The 23706-nt window shown below is 41.2% G+C and overlaps 1 protein-coding gene across 1 annotated transcript in view; it reads left to right on the top strand.

The window, feature by feature from the left end:
• Positions 1–5371: 5371 nt before the first annotated feature.
• The window catches only part of LOC117778672 (BMP/retinoic acid-inducible neural-specific protein 3-like), a 33828-nt gene continuing 15493 nt past the window's right edge, over positions 5372–23706 (top strand). The window contains exons 1-2 of the mRNA XM_034614417.1: positions 5372–5383; positions 23155–23620. The gene's annotated coding sequence lies outside the window, so the exon portion shown is untranslated. The remainder of the gene's footprint in view (positions 5384–23154; positions 23621–23706) is intronic.

Raw genomic sequence — 23706 nt, 5'->3', positions numbered from 1 at the left:
ATCATAATGATAAATAAACCATCCATCAGTGGCCTCATGTATCTTCTTTTTGTTTTCTCTCTTATCTTTGCAGCACAGAAAGAAACATTCATATGAATAAAAGACAATATCAAGCACAAAAAAACAATAACAGACAAACACGATTGATGTAAACTATTAATTATGCAATAAACTAGCTCAAGTCAGAACTCTAGCTTTAGTAAAAGCTGTTTGATATCTTGTGCTTTTAGGTTCTTAAAATGTATACAGGCATTTTTTTGTGAGATGCAAAACTCTATGGTCTGATTAAGGGAACAGACAGAGCAACGCTAATGCTTGTGATCGCAATTTATTCTGTGCCCCTGACTAAAAACCACCCGGAGAACTGTTTTTTTACTCTATTTACCACAATCATACTTATAATGCGACACACACACACACAGACACAAAGACTCACAAACAGATTTGACTAGGATACATTAATTGATTGACACACAGAATATACAATCAGCGTTTGATTCAGATGTTTAGTATATTTATGTTTTGAATGAGCCGGACAGAACATGGTACACATCTATGTAATCTATGCTGAAAAAGTGTTGATCCTAATCATTAGTTTAATTATGATGAACCAGAGCTCGACGGTTTGGTAAATTATTATTAACTAGTAATTGTTCGATAAGGGCAGGTCTTCAGAATTTAAAAACAACATACAATACATACAATAGCCTGCTGGCTCTCGAGGACCCTCACCCACCCTCTCTGCTCATGTGTGACCATTCCTGACTTTGATTATATTTGATGGTAGATTTTTGAATTATGTATTTTATCCACTGCCGTTGACTGAATCCGAGGCACTCATCATTATCCACTTAGTACTTATATCTTTCTCTTCTATATATATATATATAAATTTATCATCTTTGTTTATTTCTTTGTGCTGTTTAAAATTGTTTTCGCCATGCTGAAGAATCATGAGATGGAGGAAGACAAAAAGAGACGACAATGTTTTCTCAAAGATCAAGACTTTGTAGACGCACGAGAGGAAGAAAATCGATTGAAAAGACATGAGAGAGTAAATTTTGCATTATCCGTCCTATTTGATACCAAACGCTCAATTTACATTATAAAGATAATACAACTTTTTCTACTCACGTCTTTTAACGTAGCTGCTAACCTTTTCCAAATGAAACTGTGGTGTTTAAGAAGTTTGTTTTTCTCATTTCCATTTCATTTTTCCAGGTGGCCATTGTTGTCAGATATTATCATTGTGTGGCAGTCGATTTATAAATGCAAGCCAGAGATTACGCTCACTATAACACATTATCTATCAAACCAAAACACTATGTTATCCTTTGGGAGATTGTCTGCAGTATAATGTGTAAACTATTGAGAGAAGTAATACATCGCCCCTCTCCTTTATATCTCTCCCTGGGACATAATAATCTATCTCAGTAAACAAGAAGCCTTAAATTATTCTTCAAGGCTTGTTTTATTTATTGGTGTATTGAGCGTTCTCATACATCACACTGCAGCATGCTTTTATGTCAATCAGCAGCAGCCACAGTTTGAACTGAACACAAAATTGACATGAAAAACAGGAAGCTTTGGTGCTACAGCAAATATATTTATATTACGTATCAAAAAACTGACTGCAACCGATCTCCATTAAATTCTGTGAAAGGATGAGACATGACCACGAAGAAGAACCCAATAGATGTCGGAGCAGACCCAGATGAATGGGTGGATCAAGGTTTTCTTTAACATGTAACATCATTTCAGTTTTGAATTTGTGCTCCACAATTTCACATTTTTGCTTCACTTCCATTGTGTTAATAGAATTGTGTTCTGCCACAGCAGGCAGAAGCTTTCAGCGAGCGGGACGAAAACATCCCCAAAAGTCCGTATTATAATTCACCCCTTATCACCACTATGCCGATGGAGGAGTGGGTGAAGTGTTTGAGTCCACAAAACACTTTAGGAGCCTCAGCCAAAGTGACTTCTTCAGATGTAATAAAACAACAGAAAAAAAACGTAACATGCCTCCACACTGTTCGTGGGGTGTCATCCAAGAGTCCACAAGCCTGGACATTCATATTCGACTCGACACAGCGTCATTTACACCATGTTTTAAGTCTGAAAGTCCACTACCGGAAGTGGCGATGCTAGTGGATGTAGCCACACGAGCGCGCACCCCGCACATGCCCCTGGGTAAAAGTGTGTAGGGTGTTCCGAGTGCCTGAGGGGACGTAACGCACCTCAAAGGAGGCTATCAGAGGACATTTAGGCTAAAGACAAGGTGTAAATGAAGCCATTTCTAATCTAATATGAATGTCGCGGCCTGCGTACACCACAGGAGCAGTATGGAGGCATGTTGTGTTTCTTTTTGCTGTTGGTTTTTTTACGTCTGAAGAAGGGGTAGCGTTCACTCTAATTGTATTGGATTTGGCTGCAACTCGATTTACCCTTGAGAAGTCCCCCACCCCTCCATCAGCATAGTGGTAAGTAGATAATGAGTGGATTTTCATTTTGTAGGTGAACTATCCCTTTAAGTACTTGACTACCTGAGGAACTTATAGCGTATCATCCAACATCTAAATATTTTACTCCAGAGCTGGTGGAGACCAAAAAAATGCAAAAAAAAGGAGAATGAATTTTAGGCTAACATCAGGTAGAGGAAAACACTATAATCCTGAATGCTAATGTGGCTTCATACTGGCTGGATGAACATGTGACTGTTCGGTGCTGCAGGTTTGAAAGTGAGAGCTGGCTCTAGATCCAAGCTGATGCAGAGCAGCACAAAAATACCAGTGGAATAAAAGGAGCACTGACACGTGTTGTTGTGCAGCAGCAGTCTATTTTCAGTCTGTGAACAGTGACCTTGCACCTTGACAGCTTGACGCCATCGAAGACTCAAACTTGTTAACTGGGGTGTCAGTGACTTTGTGACCTACAGGTAATCACGACAAGAGCCTGTGTCAGAAGAGAAAAATACATTTTCTGGTGACGCTCAAACTGCGACAACCCCTCTGACCATATCAGTGACCTAATCATTCCAGAATAAATTTATAATTTATTAACCAGACATGTTAAACCAAGAAAACTCAAACAAATCGCATTATAATGAAATTTCTTTGCAGCTGTAGCAAGGGGGAAATACTTTTTTTTTAATATGATATGGAAATACCCAAAACTGCAAATATTATAGAAGGAAGTTACATTAAGTCTATTTTCAATTATTAAAGATAATATCCCCTTGTACCCAAAGGCTATGAATTTAAGAAGCTATTTCAAAAAGAAAAGAGATGAAGGCAACGAGGCACAGACGAGGCTACGGGAGGTGGAGGAGTTGTCTCTTGTTGCTGAAGCAGCCGATGAAGCAGGACATTAGAGAGTCACTGCCTCATCTACAAGCTCAGGTCGGTGAAGAAGATGGATCTCAGCTGGTCAGTGTAGCTCAGTGGTTCTCAAGAGATGTTATCACATGAAACACCATTTAAGAAAAGCAGTGCAACCAAACCACACCTTTATTTGGGATTATACCTTTGTAAATCAGCATAGATAAGACCAATACCAAGGAACGCAAGGTGTGCAATGGGAGAGGAGGTCGAACCATGTTGATGGATACAACAGAGAGAGCAACAAGAGAACAGCAGAGGAGAGGATGAGGTTCGATGATGAGAAAGATGTTGTTGGAGCACAGGATACTACAGTGGCTGAGATGTCTCACACAACTGAATTCGCAGAAAACACAAATACAAAAGCCACAACATAGTCACACAATCACAACGGGAGTGAGCGACAACCCGATGACATTAAAACATGCAGTTATCCAACATAATGATAACATGAAGCCGGCTGTGCAGTGATGTTACAATTAACACTGGGTGGTTACATCTAACTTTAGTCAATTGGATGAAATGTAAGTTGTACCGGTGAATGAGACACAGCGATATTAAGGTTGATTTATGGAAAGTCATTATTTACCGCACAAGTTTCTTTTATTCATCGACCAAACAAAACAATTTAAATGCAAACACAAAAAATCTCAAATCTCGATTGAAAAGGAGCAGAAAGAAGAATATTATTATATTATCTGCACCTCTTTCACCAGACACTAATTAACAAAGCAAACAATTCAATAAATATCCCACTGTGTTTTTGTAGTTTGTCAGTGAACGTTAGAATCGGGCTTGAATCAATGGGTGTGTTTCCATTGTGAGGCTTGTGCAGCTGTATTGTCACTTTTGCATTTGCGTCTCCTGTGTTTGTGTGAGACGTCTCGACCACCGCAGCACACGCTTATTGTCGATAGGATTCACAGAATGCGAGAGTCTGTTTGCAGAACACAGTGAACCAAGACAAGACGTAAAAAGAAAAATAATGATTTATTTACAGAAGTAGCGAAAACAGAGCAAAGTGACCAACAGACCAACTAGCAAAGTGTGGGGACAAGTGTTCAAGGCGGGGCCAGTGTCAAGGGAAGCGACAAGAGTGAACAGACCACAGTGTTTGTCCGGTAGAAATCCAGGGGCTAGTGTGTAACAGACAGCACAGGGTGAGCAGCTGATCCTTGAGCGAGGGGAGACACAAGTGGGGAGGCAGAGAAATACAAAATCAAGAGCATACAAACATCTGGAAAGGAGTTGGCCACAATGAAAATACCACAAAGGGAAGTGGACGTTCTGCAGAGAAGTGGTGGTCGGGCTGGTCCTTACATAGAGCAGGTGAGTGTGTTTGGATGAGGATCAGGTGCACGGAGGAGCAGGAACCAGGGGTCAACCAGGGAAAACGCACACAATCTTACCAACAACCAGAATGAGACAAAAAAGACAAACAGTTCACAATCCTGACAGATCACGCTGCAGTAAGTCATGAATAGCAAGAAGGGCCCATCTGTTCCTGCATTGAATTTTAGCCTGTAGCTGTCATTTAATGGCGGCGCTGTGTTGTGTGACAGCTCATATGGAATAATGAACACTGATATCTGCTTAAATCCTATTTGCTGTTGTATAAGCTGATAGTATTAAAATGATTAAATCTATGTATAAAACGATGCTTAAAAGAAAGCTTGGGTGCTTGAATCAATAGCTCTCCTGGACGAGTCCCCCCCCCTGCAGCAGCCGCATGTTTGGATCTGATGTGGCCCTTTCCCTCCATGACTTCCCCCGCTCTCTTTCCCCCTTTAAGACATAAATTCGGTCCTATCAATAAACTCCAGAGAAATATCTTTATAAATAAGATGTTATGATCTACTCATAGCATCGAAAAGGAAAGATAGATGAGTTGGATTTTGTTTGGTACATCCTCCACGTGACTTTCCTTTTTTTTCCGAGCAGGATAGGTGAGATCAGAGGAGGATAGGAGAGATCAGAGGAGGACAGGAGAGATCAGAGGAGAGCAGGTTGAGAGAGCAGACGAGACGAGGAGTGTGGCAGACGGATGTAACGCCAAAAGAGCGAGGGAGCTACTGAAGAGGCGAAGAAGAGTGTCGGACGGACGAGAGCGAGGAGAAACCGTTTGTCATCCTTCAGATTTGTCACAATTCAAACAGAGTCACAGCAGAAGCAGAGGCTGTGAGATCAGGGCTGGTCAACATCCGGAATGGAACAAAGCATTGTAAACATCAACAATCAGGCATGTGACTGCTTCAGCGCTGTGAAGGCTCATATTGTTCTGAGGCTCTTTTACTCCTGCTGCTAAAAACAAATATAACAGTGAAGGTGAATGAGGAGTCAGATTACGCTCAGTTTGTTTATTTTGGATCTAATGCTTTGCAAGACCACCTGTCTCACATCTCTAATATTCACTTTACTCATTTGTTTATATACAAGTTCTTATGAATTATGAATGGTAACAATTGTTCGCACTTCAAAATGAAACAATGCATTGAGAGTTACGGCTACAAAGTGGAAGATTGTAAATAATATAAATAAAGAACTAGAATGGCACTAAGTAGAGTGCATACCTCCGCCAAGGCCCAACAGTCCCGTTAGGAAACCACATTTAAATTCATTAATCAAGATTATTTTGGGATCTGCTCCAAATTGCACCCACTCATAAATATCAGTCCTCTAAACATGACTTTGTTTCTCTAAGATCCATGAATTACTTTCTGAGAAATGCAAATGGGGAAAAATGCCCTATCTCACAATGTTAAAGAAAGTGAAAGGAAGTCTGGATCCCCCCCCGGATGCAGATCCACACCAAAATGTAAAGGGTTCTTTCTTGACCCATAAGGCATCTTTCCACCAAGTTTTTGTAATTCTTGTTGTTGTATAAATGTGCATAGGAATGTATGTATGGAGATGCTATACATAGGTGGTGCATGTAAAACCATTAAACGTTATTATATGAGAGCAGTAGTGTCTGTTATCTGAGATGTGTTCATTCCAGAATATGGATATGTGCCTTATTGCACATCTGGGCAATAAAGTCATCATGAGATCTCAGTGTTGAACATATGGCGCAATAACCTATAGCGCTGCCAAGGAGCTGGAGCTATAAAATCACAACACATTAATTAATGGTGAGACTTTGACATCGATCACATTAAAACTGAGCCTCTCCCTTCCCACAGAACACAAGTCACATGAAGCGCTGACTCCTGCAGTCATTATAATTGTACGGTAGCTGCATTTATGATCTGTTTGTACATTAATGCAAATTGCAAAACTCAGGCGTAATTGTGTGCTTTAACATTCTTTATCTTAATAGTCACTTCTGGACAAAATGCACTTTGTAACCTCGGCGCCGGATGAAAGTGCGTGCTCAACACAAATGCGGTAAAGTTAGTTTCATTTCTCAGAAACGACACCGAGAATATTTCTGACATTGATCTGAGCCGAGGATTGTGCTTTGTTTTTTTTGTTCTTTGTTATAGTTGAGCTCCTTTGTCTCGTCTCTCGCTGCACATGGTTTATAATCACCGCCATCAGGCTTTTCTGTTGTTGCATCGCGGCTTTTGTTGCCAGCAGTGAGCCGGAGCAGAGATGGGATTTTCTTTTTGGTTTAAATGAATTATTTGCAGCTATTTGTGCCTTATCCCTGCAGGCGATTGTTTCATAATGAATTGCAAAGGACAGTCTAGGTGTCTATTCGCTCAACAAATAAACATTAGTAGGAGACACGAAAACAGAGACAAGTTGTTTTTAAAAGTAAAACGGGCTTTTCGGCCTTCGGGCGACCGAGCTATGAACACAATTTTAACAAAGGGTCTTCATGTCTACCACTGTGTTCACCTTTCAGAAGTCTTAATTAATGTGTGAGTAACATTTGTTGCTGTTTAATTTGTAAAAATGCGGCTGAGGCTCAAATATATTCCCTTTGAAAGGGTTCAAGAGGTTTTGAGAAGATGGAGGCTATTTGTGTGAGCTTTAAAATAGTATACGTGTTTTCCTCAAGGCTTTCTTTGTCAATCAGAATTCTTACAAATGGGATTGTTTGTATACGGGATAGCAAACGGATCAGCACCCAACAGGACCAGTGACAAGATCGTCTGATTCAACTCTTTGTGATAATCACCTGCTGGGGACAGTTGGAAATGTCAAGGAACTGACCTGAGTGCAGCAGCATCTGCTTCAAGTGATGGCGACTGATGGAAGGGTTTGTCTGCCTGCCGCACTTATGACACTGGAACACTGATGCTGGCTGCACACGATGTAAATGTCAAACCGAAAGTGTGTGACACTGCGATTCGAACATGACTTTAAGAGACTACAGGAAACAAAGCACGTTTGCATGCAGATCCAGGTCATTCACTGTGACACCTCCAGCAGCTGAGAAGGTCAGAGGCTGAGTCACGGATGCCTGTGGCTTGTCATTCGTCTTCTGGAGGGAGGGAGGGAGAGATTACATCTACATTGACAGTATGATAAATAAAATATCATCACACACATGCACACACAGAGAGATTATTATAGTTAGTTATTGGTGCACATTTAAATGTACTTAAGTACTTGCCACCACTGTTAAAGTACTACAACATGGGTCTGGGTATTTTCCAGAGAAATACAGGATATTTTCTTCTACTCGGACAATGGGTGGCGTCTGGGTAGAGAATGCAGAAAGAAGGACATGACCATGACATGACGTTGTCTTTCCAAGTTGACATTTTCCTCAGCGTCTTTTACATGCGTGGCTCCTCTTTTTCATCCTGAGACGGTTGTGTTGTTTTTATTCTTTTCAGTTTCACATCCGTGTTAGAAAAGGCATCAGCACGCCCCCTGAATATTTAGGACATTTTACTGGGGAAACGTTCTGGAAAATGTCTCTCGCAACTCTCTCGGAGATTTACGTTCTTATCACCGCCCAGTCTGTCACAGCTGTCAAAGCTGCTGTTTCCACATATGTTTCGGTCAGTGGTCTAAATAATTAATGAGATGAGATCTCACAAGATATGAAGCTCAAATGAGCCCACTCCTCTGCTGAATAAATTCTTTTTTACTTTCTTATTGCTTTACACCCCATTTGATATCGATACTGTGAGTCTTCTATGCCGATAGGAAATGTTTCTGATGTTTTTCTTTTTAATCTGCAGACAAAAATGTGAGCGTGAGCTTATGTATGTGTGTGTGCGCAGGGATTGTAATTGTGTGTGTGTGTGGGTATACACAAAACATTTCTTTAATTTAGCTTAGTGAAGCATGGGGACTCACGCCTTGCGCCGGTGCTCATTTCAGACTCCCATTTGTATTGAATGTTTGGAATGCAGATGAGCTTCGCTGCTGGTATTTTAGAACTGGCTGTTTGGCTATGTCCTAATGAGGTATCAGTAAAATGGGTTTCTATTATACCAGATCTGGCGCTTAGAGGCAAGACACAGAGAGACAGGGAAGATAACTATAATGAGCTCAGACTGGAGTTTCCCAATTTAGATATGCAGATAAAAATCTTGTCATTAGTTGTGATAACCTGAAAACTCGTGCATTAAGTGGACGCATGTTGCAGTTGTTCTGCGTTTAAACTGCTGCCTCATAGAACTCACATGTAAAACTCTGTGCTGAGCCGAGCTGCAGACGGTAACATCCCTCTGAACTAATATTTGTTCTGACGCTCCGGCAGGAATTTCACTCTGACTTAAGGCTCTGTAAGTGAGACGGCATCCATCTACTCCTCGTGATACTCACACACACTTACAGTACACATACACCCACACACATCCACGCTCCTCTCAGGTATCCTTTCTCCAGAGCTCCTGGGGATCCTGTTGCGAGGGATCGATGATGGCGTCCTCACCTCTTGACCTGCGCAACGAGCATCTGCCACCTCTCCTCCAGCCTCCGACAAGCCGAGAGGCAAAAAAAAAAGAAGAAAAAGGGAACACACATTGCACAGGAGTACATCTTGAAGAAAAAAACGTTGTTAGAAAAACACAAGGGGAGAAAAAAAACGAGAAAATTGCGCAGGTGATATTTAAAACCCCGGAGACTCATAAAAGCATCCCACTTTAAAACAACAAAAAGACGCCGAAAACAACACTTTGATTCCTTTCTATTCATGTCCTTAAAGTTTGGTCATGTGAGTGATTAAAGCTGTAAAAATGTGAATCCTTTTCATCAGGGAGTTACTGTAAACAGGCTGTTGTGTGTTATTGTAATGATCAGCCTGCTTTTATGTGAAAGCTGCTCTAAAAACATTCAGTGCTTTGTGGCAATTTCATTGAGATTCCAGTGTTTAACTTAAGTCGAGACGTATCACTAATGCACCCACGGCTTCTCATTCCATTTGCACAAGTGCCACATCGGCAGTCTCACACCTGCGGCATCACTGCCTCCGCACCTCTGATCTGTATGCTGGTCACTCTTATTCACGCATTAGCAGTAATAACTGACAACTTGCAGTCAAAGAGACCTTTGCAGAGGCCGACATCACGCTTTGACGCTTTAATATCAAGGCGTAAATAAATTTCATGTCCGTGTGACTGCACTCTTTAGGAAGCATAAAGATGTTGTGGTATTTGCCCCTGGGAAATTTGTGTTCTCAGGTCAGTTATCAACAATACAGAGGCAGAAAAATATCTTTCTCCTTCCTGATAAAAAGTGACAATTGCCACTGAACACCATTTGATGCTGAAACCCACTCATCACCGTGCGACACACTTCACACAGGTATCTAAACTCTCGATTCTTTTGTGTGTTGATGTGGATCGACCTTGTCCTTCGGTGAACCTGTCCACTGCACAGAGGAAACAGCTCAGCTCATGTAGATCCAGACTCGGGTGCTTAGATTCTAATGACTCATTATCCCAGACAGAGCGTGCTGCTCAGATGCCTCAGGGCCACATCGGCCTGGGTCTCACACAAAGCCACTCTGTCAACGGCAAAATACACTAAACACTAATTTCATTTCACACAAACAATTTAGGGTGGGTGGGGGCATGATCTGCTGCCGGGATCATGTTGTTATGGGTTGGTTATTGTCCTAAACCTAACAAATACCAAGATAAACAGCTGAGTCCATAGTTCTGGGGTTGACACCAATGATCAAATAGTATGGCACGTACCACAGAGGTGTAAATGTCATTCCATATCTGAACAGAATCTGTTTGAATCGATCATATTTTACTGGGTAGGAATACTGTTACTCAGGATGTGAACTCTGTGTCCTAAGTTCATTTGTTTCTCAGTGTTTCAGTTCGTTTGAAGATATGGTTTGATACTGTGGTTGGAGTTATTCATATTTACAGCAACCTACAACAGAAAACATTGATTTGTTTTCTCTCTCAGAGCTGCATATCAAAAGTGGAGTAATCCCGGGATTTGCGAAAATAAATCGTCAATTTTATATAAGAGTCATTACACCATGTAAAATTGTATAATTTGACAAAGTAGGAGTGGAGCTGGGAATAACTACCGATGTATGTGAACCTTGTATCAGTAGGTGAAGTTAAGTGTGACTTCTCTTTGGGTCGACTCTTGCCTTGAACCTCTATCCAAAGAAAAAAACTAATTTTAAATTTAAACCCCCTAATCCAAAATCCTAATCCTCAACTATCATCTGAGCCGGTTCAAGCGAGGACTGGCCGAAATGACCTCACTTCCTAAAAATCCAAATCCAAGGCTCAAAATGACAGTCACAAAAAAAACTAGTCCGTTAACTCTCTCTCTCTCTCTCTCTCTCTCTCTCTCTCTCTCTCTCTCTCTCTCTCTCTCTCTCTCTCTCTCTCTCTCCCTCTCCCTCCCTCCCAGATTGGACACACTTCATCCACTGGACATAATCTCACACCCGCTGTCACCAACCTCCTAAAACCTCAGTACATGAAGACACGGGTGCTGTGTGTGCTGTGTGTGGAGCACGACAAACAATCAGTAGTGGTGGAAGAGGTTAATGAGGAAGACCGGGCGCCAGTGACAGTGAGGGGAACATTTCCATATAATGACTAGTGTGCTGCAGACAAGTGGAGCATTGAGTGAAAAGACAACATTGCATCTGTGAATAGATGCCTGCAGATTTTTAACTAAGCCCTGAAAGGGGAAGCAGGAGTGTTTACAGCAGAATTGCTTCCTCCTTTAACAAGTTTCCGACAGGTTGCGAGAGGCTGGGGCACAGATTAACTGATAAGTAGACAGATAGCTATACACAGCGTAGGGGAATGGGAGAAGAGGAGCACATGAAAAGGGCAAACACTTAGAATTCAAGTAAGAGGCTTAGTGTTAGTCAAAAGACTCTTTTTAGTGTCCTTTGGTTCTTTATGAAAGCTGACAGGGCAGATTATCCTGACATCAAGAGGGTCAGAGTGAATGTCATGTCAGTCTGTGAGCACAAAACCCCACAATTCCTCACATCAGTATTGAGGTTCACTGTGGCGTAGCTCACTGCCGAATATTAAATGTTACATGACGTCTTGATCCTGGTGAAAATGTGTCCTACTTTTTGTTCTGAGACGAGCTGTGCGTCGTACAATAGAGAGGCTTAGTTGGAGGGAAACAGAAACATGACTGAGGGTCTACAGCCACGGTAGAGGGACTGAGAGGATGTTCACACACACACATGCAGCAGTACATGGAGCTAAAAACTAACGTCAGCATGATAACACATCCATTGTGACCATATTACCATGCTAAGGATTAGCAGGTACTGTTCGATATCTATAATAAAAGGCCAGTTTAGGAGAATGGCACAAATCCTCATATCTACAATGGTTGGAAAATCCAATGAACGTAATCGATACAAATGCAAAATAGAATGACACTCAGCACATATCTCAGCCAAGGACCGACAGTCTCCTTAATTTCAATCACATAGATATCAGTTTGGTAAGTATGTCTTTTTTCTAATCAAGATCCATGAATTATTCCCTGGGAAACAAACGCATCAACCTATTGCATTGTTAAAGAAGAAAGTGACAAAAACATTCCTGGATCCACCCCTGATGTAGATCTACACCAAAATGTAATGACTTCTTCCCTGACCCTTACGTCATCCCTCCGCCAGGTTTCATGGTAATCCATATTGGTAGTTTTTGCAGAATCCTCCTCGGCGGATCAGGAGGTAAATATCTCAGTGTGTGCATCTCATACTCACTTACAAACTTGTATTTTAATCACCAGGAACTGACATTTGCATGGCTACTCTGTGTTACTGTCCCTTTAAATAGCAGGACTACAACAGTAGACCACATATAAAACAACATCTGCTATTCAACAAATGAGGAGTACTAACAGAAAAATGCTTAACAAGTGTTCCATTGAACAACTGACTGCATGTTATCTCGACATGAATTTAATTAGCCACAGTGCACTGAGTGCTCTACCTGGTCGCCCTATTAGCCTAAATTAATTATAAATAAAGATAAAAGCTTGTAGTTGCAGTGTAATTAAATCATTATGATACCAAAAATATTGAGATGTGTTCACACTCAAAGCCTCAAGTGTTAAACACAAAGTTGACGGAGTGTCCTAACACAGAAGAGTTACTGTTCACAGATGATATGCCATGTTGGATTTTTGAGCCGTGACGTGCAAGATGCTGTTTGCAAAGCTGATCAACTCTTTGATCATCTGTCTTGACAAAACAGTGCAGCCACAAGACATCTTTGAGATGGTGTCACTTAGTTTGACGCCAATACACAGTGAATGTTCAGTAAAGTGTTAGTAAGACACAGGTAAGTTGTGAATGAATATCGAAACCAAAATTAATGTCTAAGCAAAAGTTCTTTCACTTTAAGATGAGAAAAGATCAACCTCATAATGGTGCAAGCAGAAACATCTGGGAATTGACAAATTCATTAGGCGTCATCCTCTGGGGATTGTTAATAACTGTAAAAAAAATTTGCCAATCCATCCAATAGTTGATGAATATTTGTACTAAATGTCAGTCCAATGAATCCTTAAGTTGATAAGACATTTTCTGGAATCAAAAAATGTCCACCTCATTGGTGCTTTAGGAAGACGCTTCAGGGGACCATGAATGTTTGAACTAAATTTGATTTCAGCAGATCATTTCCCAGCCTGAACCAAACAGGTGGACAGACATCTGTAGAATGGTGAAGTTGATGGGTAAAACATACATCGAGCAGTCCGTCCCCACTGTTTAACTACTTCAAAAATGAAAAACAAAGCATCATAGCATATTTACCAAAGTTACGAAATCATTATAGGAGAAAAAAGGATACATCTGTCTCTGACCTTGCAGCTAGAATACATCGTTATATATTCTACTGGTATAATGAGCCTCTGTTTTTTTCCGGCACAGGATTTTTTGGCAACTGAATTTCCCATCTCAAGCAAATTAGTAACACAGCCTAATCTAATGAAAGCTGAAGGTCATGCTTTGTTTCAGAGAAACTGCCACCTCTACAGTTTGAAAAAGTTCCGAGGTGCTCTGGAGAGCCAGCAAATTGTTTTATTTGGAAGCAACAGTGCAACAGGTTTCCGGGTGTGTACACAGCCTTTCCCACAGAGAGGAAGAATAAAGGCTATTATCAGGTGTTTGGATTAGATGTGATGTGATGTATTCAAATGGCAACACCCTGACAAAACGCTCATGATGTTTTCTTCACACGTGTCTATGCGCCACTGGCCGAGGAATAATTACATATTCACCAAAGCTCTGCAAAGCGTTTCCCGTGCTAAGGCTCGCAAAAACTACACCGTGAGCAATTATGATACAAGTCTTGTCAGATCGAACATTCATTCCATTCATTTCATATAATAATGATGACTTTGTTTTTTTCCCATATGACCAAGGTGACTTGAACGGCCCATCAAATAGTCCGACGTCTCCTTGTGTATGTGAGCAGCCGTCTGTCTGACTGAACCACCAGGGGAGATAAGCTTTGTTTCTGAGGCCAACTGTGTCGATCAATGGAGCGGCCCAGCATGAGCAGAGCAACTTCATTAGTTGTTTCACAGCTGCAGTTGAGAAATAAGTTGTCCTTTCAATAGAATTTTAAAACAATTTTGAGTGAAAAAGAAGGGGAAAAAAAACTCCACAATGGAGCTGGCTGGCGTCACACCAGTGTTTTTGCATGTTTAGCTTCATTACAAGTCCCCCATTCCTCAGAGTGTGAGAGTTTCCTTCCTGCTCAGCCACTTGATTATTTTTCACTTTGATGGAAAAGTCAAGTTGCAGAGACTTGAAACTTGCTGGAGATCGATAACCCATCACAGAGAACAGCAGACAGTGTGTGCTTTTGTTTTTGTCAAGGTTAAGTCGTAATGCAATACACATTTTTGAATCCAGCTTACACTTGCGTCACTGAATTATAAAAAGCGCTGATCATGTTTACTGTGATAGATTACTTATCTCAAGTAAGGTCAAGTCTTCATACAATGCAATATAGTTACCCAAAAAGAACACAGGACAATGGACCAAATTTACAATAAGAAATGTGCTGTGTGAAGTACATAATCCAATAATAGATAAAACAATCAGTACATAGTAACTAAGATGTATTCTTATATACATGTAATTACATGTATACATGAGAAAACTTTAGATGAAATTTCTCCTACTACTATACAGTAAAGGTTACCCATTCAGAAAACACTACACAATAATAAAAACACACAGCAGTCAACTTCATAAAATCACCTTGTGATATGTGGTTAAAAAAGGACACAAAAATTGAAGCAGCTATAATATTTATTATATATATATATATATATAAATCACATGACCACTTGTAGGTGAAAGCTGTTGGGTGAAGTGATAAACTCACAAATAACTAGGACCTGCGTATGTAATTGTAGCTTCAGGGCATCTTTCACCTTCTGTTTTGGTTTCCCACCTTGCACCTTTATTAACAATGTAAATGAATTACATAATTGTAGCAACAAAAATATTAATAAATCACTATAATGCATTTAGCAAACTGTTAAGTTAAATATTCCTTGAGAGTAATAATATTTATGATAGAAAATCGGAGAGAAAGGTTTTCATGTATAATGCACATTTGTCTGCTAAATCTGGCAAAAGCCTTTAGGGTGAATGTGTCTGCAGTGAGAGATGACATGGCGACATACTTTATGTCCCTGATCATGAAAGAGGACTTATTATGCAACATAGCTTCTATTATGCACATTTTTTAATTTTCTTTTGTCTCGACTGATACAGAGAAAAATGAGAGATTGAAAGCAGAATTTGTGAAATTATCAACTAGTGCTCTCCTTCAATGTGTTGGTTTCCAATATGAGTGATCTCTGCGTGAGAGGAATTCATGAATGGTTATTTTTTTTCTTTGTGATTCAAGATGTTCAAGAATGTTGTATTTCTTTTTACAAAAAGGAAACAATAAAACAATGAACCTTTATTCGAGTCTAAGTTCATTGTTACTGCTCGACTGCTAATGGGAAAGGAGTTTGAATCGATCTGGTGCCTTTTCAAAGCATTACAAGAATATAATAAAACACGATGGGTCACAAGGATCGGGCTGTTTTGTGTTTAGTGTGTTCTTTTAACTTTTTCTAAGCTCTTTCACCATGAAACATCTTTTTATTACCTAATGTGGCTGAGGGGTAGAGCGGTCGTCCTCCAAACTGAAGGTCGGCAGTTCGATCCCCAGTCTTCCCCATCTGCATGCCAAAGTGTCCTTGGGCAAGATGCTGAACCCCGAATTGCCCCTCATAGAACAACAAAGTGCTGCTAATAGATGCACTGTATGAATGTGTGTGTGAATGGGTGAATGTAAAACTGTACTGTAAAGAGCTTTGAGTGGTCATCAAGACTAGAAAAGCGCTATATAAATACAAAACCATATACTAAAGGGAAAGACAAGGGTAAACGGCGTTATATGATGTTTTTCATTCATCTTTAAATACAGTCAAATTATCAATCAACTTCCCAGTAATGATCACATTAAAAAATGTATTAAAAAGAGCTAAAAGCCCTCCTGTGAACACAAAGGTGAACTCTTTGAACTCTGCTGACTGCATGGAAATGGAGATCTTATTGAGAGACCTTAATTTACATAAATTAAATGTAAGAAATATTGTTTCTTTGTGTTCCCTGCCCAACCTCATGCTCTTACAGTATTTAATTCTTTATTACAGGGGTCAGTAAATGTAACTTGGCCAAAAGTTAATTTAAACTTTCAGCTTTTTCTGTCATTTCAAGCTTCGGCATTAGAAAAAGGCGACCGCTGCATTCATTATTTAAAAGTTAAACCAACGTTCAAAAACAGAGACCTTAAAAAGATAGTAAAGATAACTTAATTTTCTCACCAAGTGATAAAAAGAATTGTTTTACAATTGTATTGTAAATATAAAGCTACAGCCAGCAGATCTTTAGGTTATCTTAATTCAGCTTAATCAAACGGGAAGCATGGCTCAATCCAAAGGTTTGAACAGAGCCAGGTCGGCTGTTTCCCCGTTTCCAGTCTCCGTGCTATGCTAAGCTAACAGCCTGCTAGCCGGAGCTTCATGTTTACTGTACAGACCATAAAGATGGACGACTCGTCTCCTCTTCCTCCCACTATCCAGAAATGAAGCCAAAATATCCTGGTAACAAATGCTACTTCGACATACATCTGTGTAAAAACAACTCCAGTGTGATAAGAATGACCTAAAATGACAGAAAACGTCTTTGAGAAAAAAAAATTTGACATGTACTTTGACCTTTTAGTTGTTACATGTCCCATCCATTGACAAAGAGGAGGCGGGTTTATGACCAATACTGCCGCCAGCAGTCAATCAAGACGCTCTGGCTTCACTTTTGGGGAGCAGTCATGTCGCGCATCGTTATTTAATGTGTGTGGTAAAAAGATTGGAATCAGTTTTCTCACCCACTTCTTGCAAAAGAGAGAAAATAGAATATGTGCACTGGAAAATGCGAAAGTATTTCTTCATAACATTGTAAATTAAAGCTCTCACAACAGAAAAAAGGATACCTGCAAGGACATGCACCAGGCTCAAGTTACCAGAGCAACAGCCTGATTGTTTTCTGTGTCTGAGCTGCTGCAGTGGAAAATATTATAATAATTTAAATTGTTATCATTGTGTCAACATATACTGTCTGCGTAGCCCATAACAAATATGGGTTGGTCCAGCAGGGGGAAAGGAAAGGCCTGTGACCCTGGTCGTGCGACAATGTAACATCCGTACTTGATATTGTTGACATTGTGTGAGGGCTTCAGGTGACTCTTTTGAAGTTAATTTACGACAATCAATATAACAAATGGGATTTCCGACTGATTCCCCACACAAGCTTCTGGATAATGAACACCTTTTCACGTTTTGTATCACATCACACAATATTGCCTTTTGTTATACTGACATTATATAAGGACATATTACAGGAACCAATTTTTTTGCTGGCTCGCTAGCTGGCTAACATATAGGCCGAATATTAAAGAATCCAACGTTGACTCCTCAACAGAGAGAGAAGAGCTGCGGGAGGTTAAGTGCTTTTCCATAGAGAGCTAAACCTAACAGCTCCAGTTCACAGAGCACTGGACAGCCTGGTGATCAAGTATCACACTCCTAACAGCTCCTGTGAAATATGGGGTGATAAGGCCAGAAAATATGTGCAAGAAAACCTATGACTTGTTTTTATTCTGGTATATATTTTACATGCAAAACTAGATACAGCCCACTCCCGTGGACTTCCTGGGCCTCACCATTTGAATCATTGCGTTAAGACACTGTCAGTATCACGTCCATGAAGATTAAACAGGCTACACTGAAGTATTCACTTGTCTTTGAATGAGAGAAGTAAGTTAATGGTTCAGTCCGACGGTCAGACTTGATATGGTTGGAACAGCTGAACCGACAAAGCATATACAAGGTACTCGCTCTTCTATAGCACTTCTAACCTGTCCCACTAATTTTGAACAGTAATTGCTACGGGCAATGCTACACTTAATTCAGATTATAGTAATTCAATTTAAGATGAGGCGCAACCACGAGGCTCCAGACCAAAGAGAGAGGGAGAGCATGCTGAGGATTAGGACACACATCACACAGGTTCATAGCAGGGTGGTAATGACTGATGCCTGCTTCAGTGCAATAATAACATTATGATCTGCATGTTCTGAAATTGTTGCCTCGTGTGAAGCATTTTTGGACCTGGGTTTATAAAAGTGCTCTTTGAATAAAGATCATTATTATTATCTAAAAAAATAATGTAACCAACATGCTAAATAATAAAAGGGGAAAAGGTAATAATACAAGATCATAATTTATTCAATTGCTAAATGGTATTCAGTGAAATATGTAAATAAACATGTCGTCTTTGAAGTGAATTCATTTACATATGCAGGTCACAGTATCTTTGGTTGTTTTTAACTATGTTACAGAGGAAATATATAATGAAATATAACATTAAAGGTTTATGAAAAGTGCCAACACTTAATTAGAGTCCTCATAGGAAATAGATTGAACTGCAGCTCTCAATAATTACCCAGGAAGGCCGTGCAGTGCGTTAATTCACATCTATGTGTAATGTCATTCAGCGGCACCAATCGTCTTAGAGTGCATTCATCAGCATCTCTATCACGAGGCTCTTTAACGGAGAGAAAAGCTGTTTCATTTCCTGAGTGCCGCTGCCGGTGTTTGGTTACCTTCTCCCCGCACAGATGTTTGTGTCCTGTTGTGTGACAGGCTTTCAGTATTCTAGGTCAGCTCTCCCATGCTCCAGTGTGACTCAAGAATGAAAGGGCATGTACAGGGAAAGAGCAAAAATAGCAGCTGGGCCACAGAAGCCAAAGCTTTGACAAAGCCTCGGACATGTGTGTTCCCTGACCTGAATAATCAAAAGAGCAGCAGAGCTCTCAAACAGGTAGACCTCCGGACGTGTTCGAAAATAGCACTATTTTTCTTTCATATCCATCGACACTTTTCATTTTTTATTTGACTTGCTTACAGTAAGAGGGACAACTTAGCTGATGCACCAACAGAGCAAAGGGAGGCCGATCAAACCTAACTCATTCATCAGCTAGACATTTTGCTCATTTTTATTTCATCGTATCGGACTGTCACAGACATTCACACACAGTCGCAGGTGTAAAAAACTTGCAGCTGTGGTGCTTTCTATCGAGCTGAATTGCAGATCTTTTATTTTGAAAAAATGGGAGCTTGTGTCTTGTGTCAATTTCTTAATAGACCTCTGAAATAGTCGATATGTAATGTATGAAAAATAACAGTAGTTAAATAAATTTAAAGATATATATCAGCCACACATGTGAGCATTTATAAAGCAAATTAGATTTCATTGCAGGAAAAACATAAAATCTCCACTGCAGATAAACCAGGTAGGATGAATATGTTTATAAAATGAAAAGCTCTGCACACAATGTCCAGCACACAGACAATAAAAAGTGACAGTATATTGTAGAACTGTTTGAGGAGGACTCGCTAATGACAAGGAATAATTCTGAACACAGGCCAAGAGAACAGAACATTCCCAACAGGCACTGCACTCATTTCAATAAATCTCTGCACTGAGATCATGTTATGTGCTGAAAAGATTGCTAACTTGCCTCAGCCCGCTTAAACTTGTACGAAAGTGCGGTCGCTGTTTCGTTTCCAAGGATCTTTTCTGCAATGCCTTTCCAATTACACACACTGGAGAGGTTTCGGTCCAATTGCTGTCTTCACTCCAGGGTTAAATGGAATTAGCAAAGCCGGGACCTCGTCGTTTTTCTGTTCCATTTTGTCTCGCTCTTTCACGCTCACCACGGGCCAAGTTACATCGCATTTCCATTTTGAAGAGACTTTCAAAGAACAATGTGAAGGCAGCGTGTCATGGCCATGATCTGTTTAACACTCTGCTCATCAGCCACAATTCACTTGTTCACAACAAAAGGTGCAGGGGAAGCAATTACTCAGTAACACGTTCGTCTGAAGCCACAGCCGAACAGTGCAGAACTCTTTGGGAGATGCCAGAGCTCTTGAATAAAAAATTTGCTATTTTTATGTCATTTCAACAGCGATGGTGCCAAGCTTCACAGCCACACACACACACACACACAGCCCTGCTTTATGCCAAAGCCTTCATGTCAAGTTCGGTGATGTTGACCCTTTTCCCCCCGCCTCACCTCCAAATGCGCGAGAGAATCGCAGCGTCATTCTTGACTTGTGATTACTTTGGCACATCGCATGTTACCAGGATAGAAGTATTTGTGTTCAGGCACATTAACACCAGCGCCACGTCAAGCCCCTTCACATCATCTCCTGGACAATTCTGAGAGTTTTATCCGCCCTCTCCTCCACTGCAGGATCCAGCAGGTTGATTCGGCAGATGGTCGGGGGTGCAAATTATCAAAATCGTCTGGTTTCGTCCTGAAGCTCAGCAGGCAGCCGAGGAGGGAAGAGGGAGGGGGAGAGAATGAGTCAAACAAGAGATGACAGAGAATTTAAATGGAGAGGCAAAGAAGAGAGGCTGAAAGGAAGAGAAAGAAAAAGAGCCTGCTGGTTGGGGTGGTGGAAGGGAAGTTGGGGATGTCAGATGGAGAAACTAGGATAGAGAGCGTGAGAGGAAGCCAAAGGAATGTGGAAGGAAGGGAGAGAAACGAGGGGCTGGAACTTTTCAATTACAGCGCACAGACAACAAAGACCCAGATTTCAAGAGACTATAACAGTCTGCAGCCCGGAGGGAAAAGCTCATTTAGCCTCCTTCATTTCTTCTATCCTTTCTCCGCGCAAATTACAAGTTGGAATATTTAATGTGTTCCTTTTGTTGCACAAGCAAACACAGGCTTCCCATCATTACAGATGTCCCGAATGACACGATCAGATACCTGGGGAAGCAAATCCTCCTGTTGGAAGAATACCAGAAACACTGGCTCAATTGTTTTGAATGTGAAAGTGTTTTTCAGCGGATCGAGACAGTCCACAGCACTAATGGTGACTACAGCTATTCAGGCTTTGAAGATGTGACCTCCCCTTATTGAATTGACTCTATTAATTTGTGCTTGAAGAGGAAAAAAACATCCCCTGGCTTCCTGAGGGGCGCTTGCCAAATATCGTTAAAGCAAAAAAAGGGAATCAGAAGAAGCAGACTATTGATTCAACTCCATCATGGATAACAGACACTCTCCTCACACACCATTTAACACAGGGAGGCGTTTGTCAATCAGGGTTTCAAGCATAATGAAAAGATACCTTGAAGGAGCGGGACAAAAGACTCTCCCAACAATATATAAAGTGTTATAGCTCCGACTTTACGCAACGTTTTTCTTGAGAATTCAACTTATCACCTGCACCGAGGAGGTTATGTTTCCACCCCCTGTCCATTTGCTTTGTTTGTGAGCAAGACATTTCGCAGAAACTACTGGATGCATTACCACGAAAATCTGGTGGAAAGATATGGCATCAGGGAAGAACCCATTACATTTTTGGTGCGGATGCAGATATCAACTTTTTCATTGATTTGTTTCTTTCTAAGCAAAATTGAACAAAAACAACAGAACACATTTCCACGAAACTTGGTGGAAGGAGGCAGTAGGGGTCAGGGACGCACCCGTAAAGTTTGGGTACGGATCACTTTGTTTAGCATTGCGAGAGTGTTAAGTGTTTTTCAACAGTTCTGAGAGAAATTCATTTATCTTGGTGTTAAAGAATCCTGCATGTTTAGAGGACATATCTATGAGTGCCGATGAGATGTCTATGAGTGGGTGCAATTTGATGCAACTTGATTTCAACGAAAGGGGACTGTTGGGCCTTGGCAGAGGTCTGTGCTATGGTGGGTTATTCTTGCAGTTGTCCCTGAAGAGCAGAAACAAGTTTAATTAGCGATTTGCTGCTGTACCTGTCGACCCCCGTCTCCAAACACACACACACACACACACACACACACACACACACACACACACACACACACACACACACACACACACACACACACACACACTGATCTATGTCCCTGCCATCTTCTCCACCATAATTTGAAGGATCGTGGCAGCCAACGTTCCTCTATAACATCATCCAGCTTTCATACGTCTGAAAGATTTGTCGACTGTGCGTCAAGTGGTTGTGATGTTGCTTCAAAAAAGGAGGGTGAGTGTGTGTGTGTGGGGGGGGGGGGGGGGGGGGGGGTGAATCAAATCAGCATCTGTTCCTACACCTGCTCCTCGCCCATCACAGAGTTCACACTAAAATGTCGAGCGTTCAAAGTTTATCATTACCTTAAGTTACAGCTCCAACATTACTTTTGCAAGCATCCTTTTTTTAAGTGCAAAAACCTAACTGTTATTCTTTTGCATGTGCAAATGGCTTCGAGATGGCAAACTAAGTGCGCTGCCGAACTTGAATCACATCACCCAAGAAACCTGTTCTCAGATAATGGCCTGTAATTATTCACACTGGTAAATCCAGCAATGTGAATGTCATCATAGGAGGGGTCGATGTGGGCCATTTAGCAGTGCAAGCTGCAGAGCTTTAAAGCTGCTGCTGCACAAGACGATAAAAAAGAGGAGGAAACACTGGGGAGATACACGGAGAGATAATTAGACTATTATCAAGCCCCTTTTAACACTTTCAATGTGCCACTTTCACAGAGAGAGGGGTATGCAGGGATAATGAGGATGAATCGTGTGTAGGTAATGGTTAATGATCAACATCCCTGATGCACAGTGCTAAAATCTTGCGCTCCGGCTGCATGTGGGGTATACATCACTCCTCCTCATCATCATGCACTTGCTCGCCCTCTTGCTTTCCCACTTGGAAAAAAAAACCAGGGGGGAGAAAAGCTCTCTGTGTTGCAGCGGGCGCTCATTCATCCACCAGCTCAGCGGAGAGGAGAGGAGAGGGGGGAGCACGACAGCTCACATGCAACATTTATCCTTATTGTTATTTTAAGCAGCCACTTTAAGGAGCGCGCGCAAAGGGGATTCCACACATGGGGATGGGGGGATCAACCTTGCGCGTCCAACCTCTGGAAATACCATTGAGCGCACGGACACAGTCAGTGTGAACTCCTCTTTGTCCGCGCCTCCTCAGCCGCTGCAACTTACTTCTCCACGCCGCCGGGGGGGGGGGAGCGCATGGATGCGCGGACGCAGGAGCAAGGATTGTCTCCCGGAACAAAGTTGAGCAAGGGGCGGACGTGAAGTTGGAGCAGCGCTCGGGAGAAAGGGATCATCACGAGTTCATGAATTCGGTCGGATCGCGGAACGGGAGAGGTTTTATTCGCAGGGCGCGCAACATCCGAAGAGTTCGCGCATCCTTGAGAGCGCACCGCTCGGTCCTCACAGCCAAATCGGGTAAGTGTCTCCTTGGTATAGAAATCACCACATCATGCAATCAGTCTGTTTATAAATGGTTTCATTTCAAAAGAACTATCCCCACT

The sequence above is a fragment of the Hippoglossus hippoglossus genome, chromosome 17 (genome assembly GCF_009819705.1).
Source record: "Hippoglossus hippoglossus isolate fHipHip1 chromosome 17, fHipHip1.pri, whole genome shotgun sequence".
Lineage (NCBI taxonomy): Eukaryota > Metazoa > Chordata > Actinopteri > Pleuronectiformes > Pleuronectidae > Hippoglossus > Hippoglossus hippoglossus.
The sequence above is the reverse complement of the archived record's forward strand: the minus strand, read 5'-3'. Positions and strand labels throughout refer to the sequence as shown.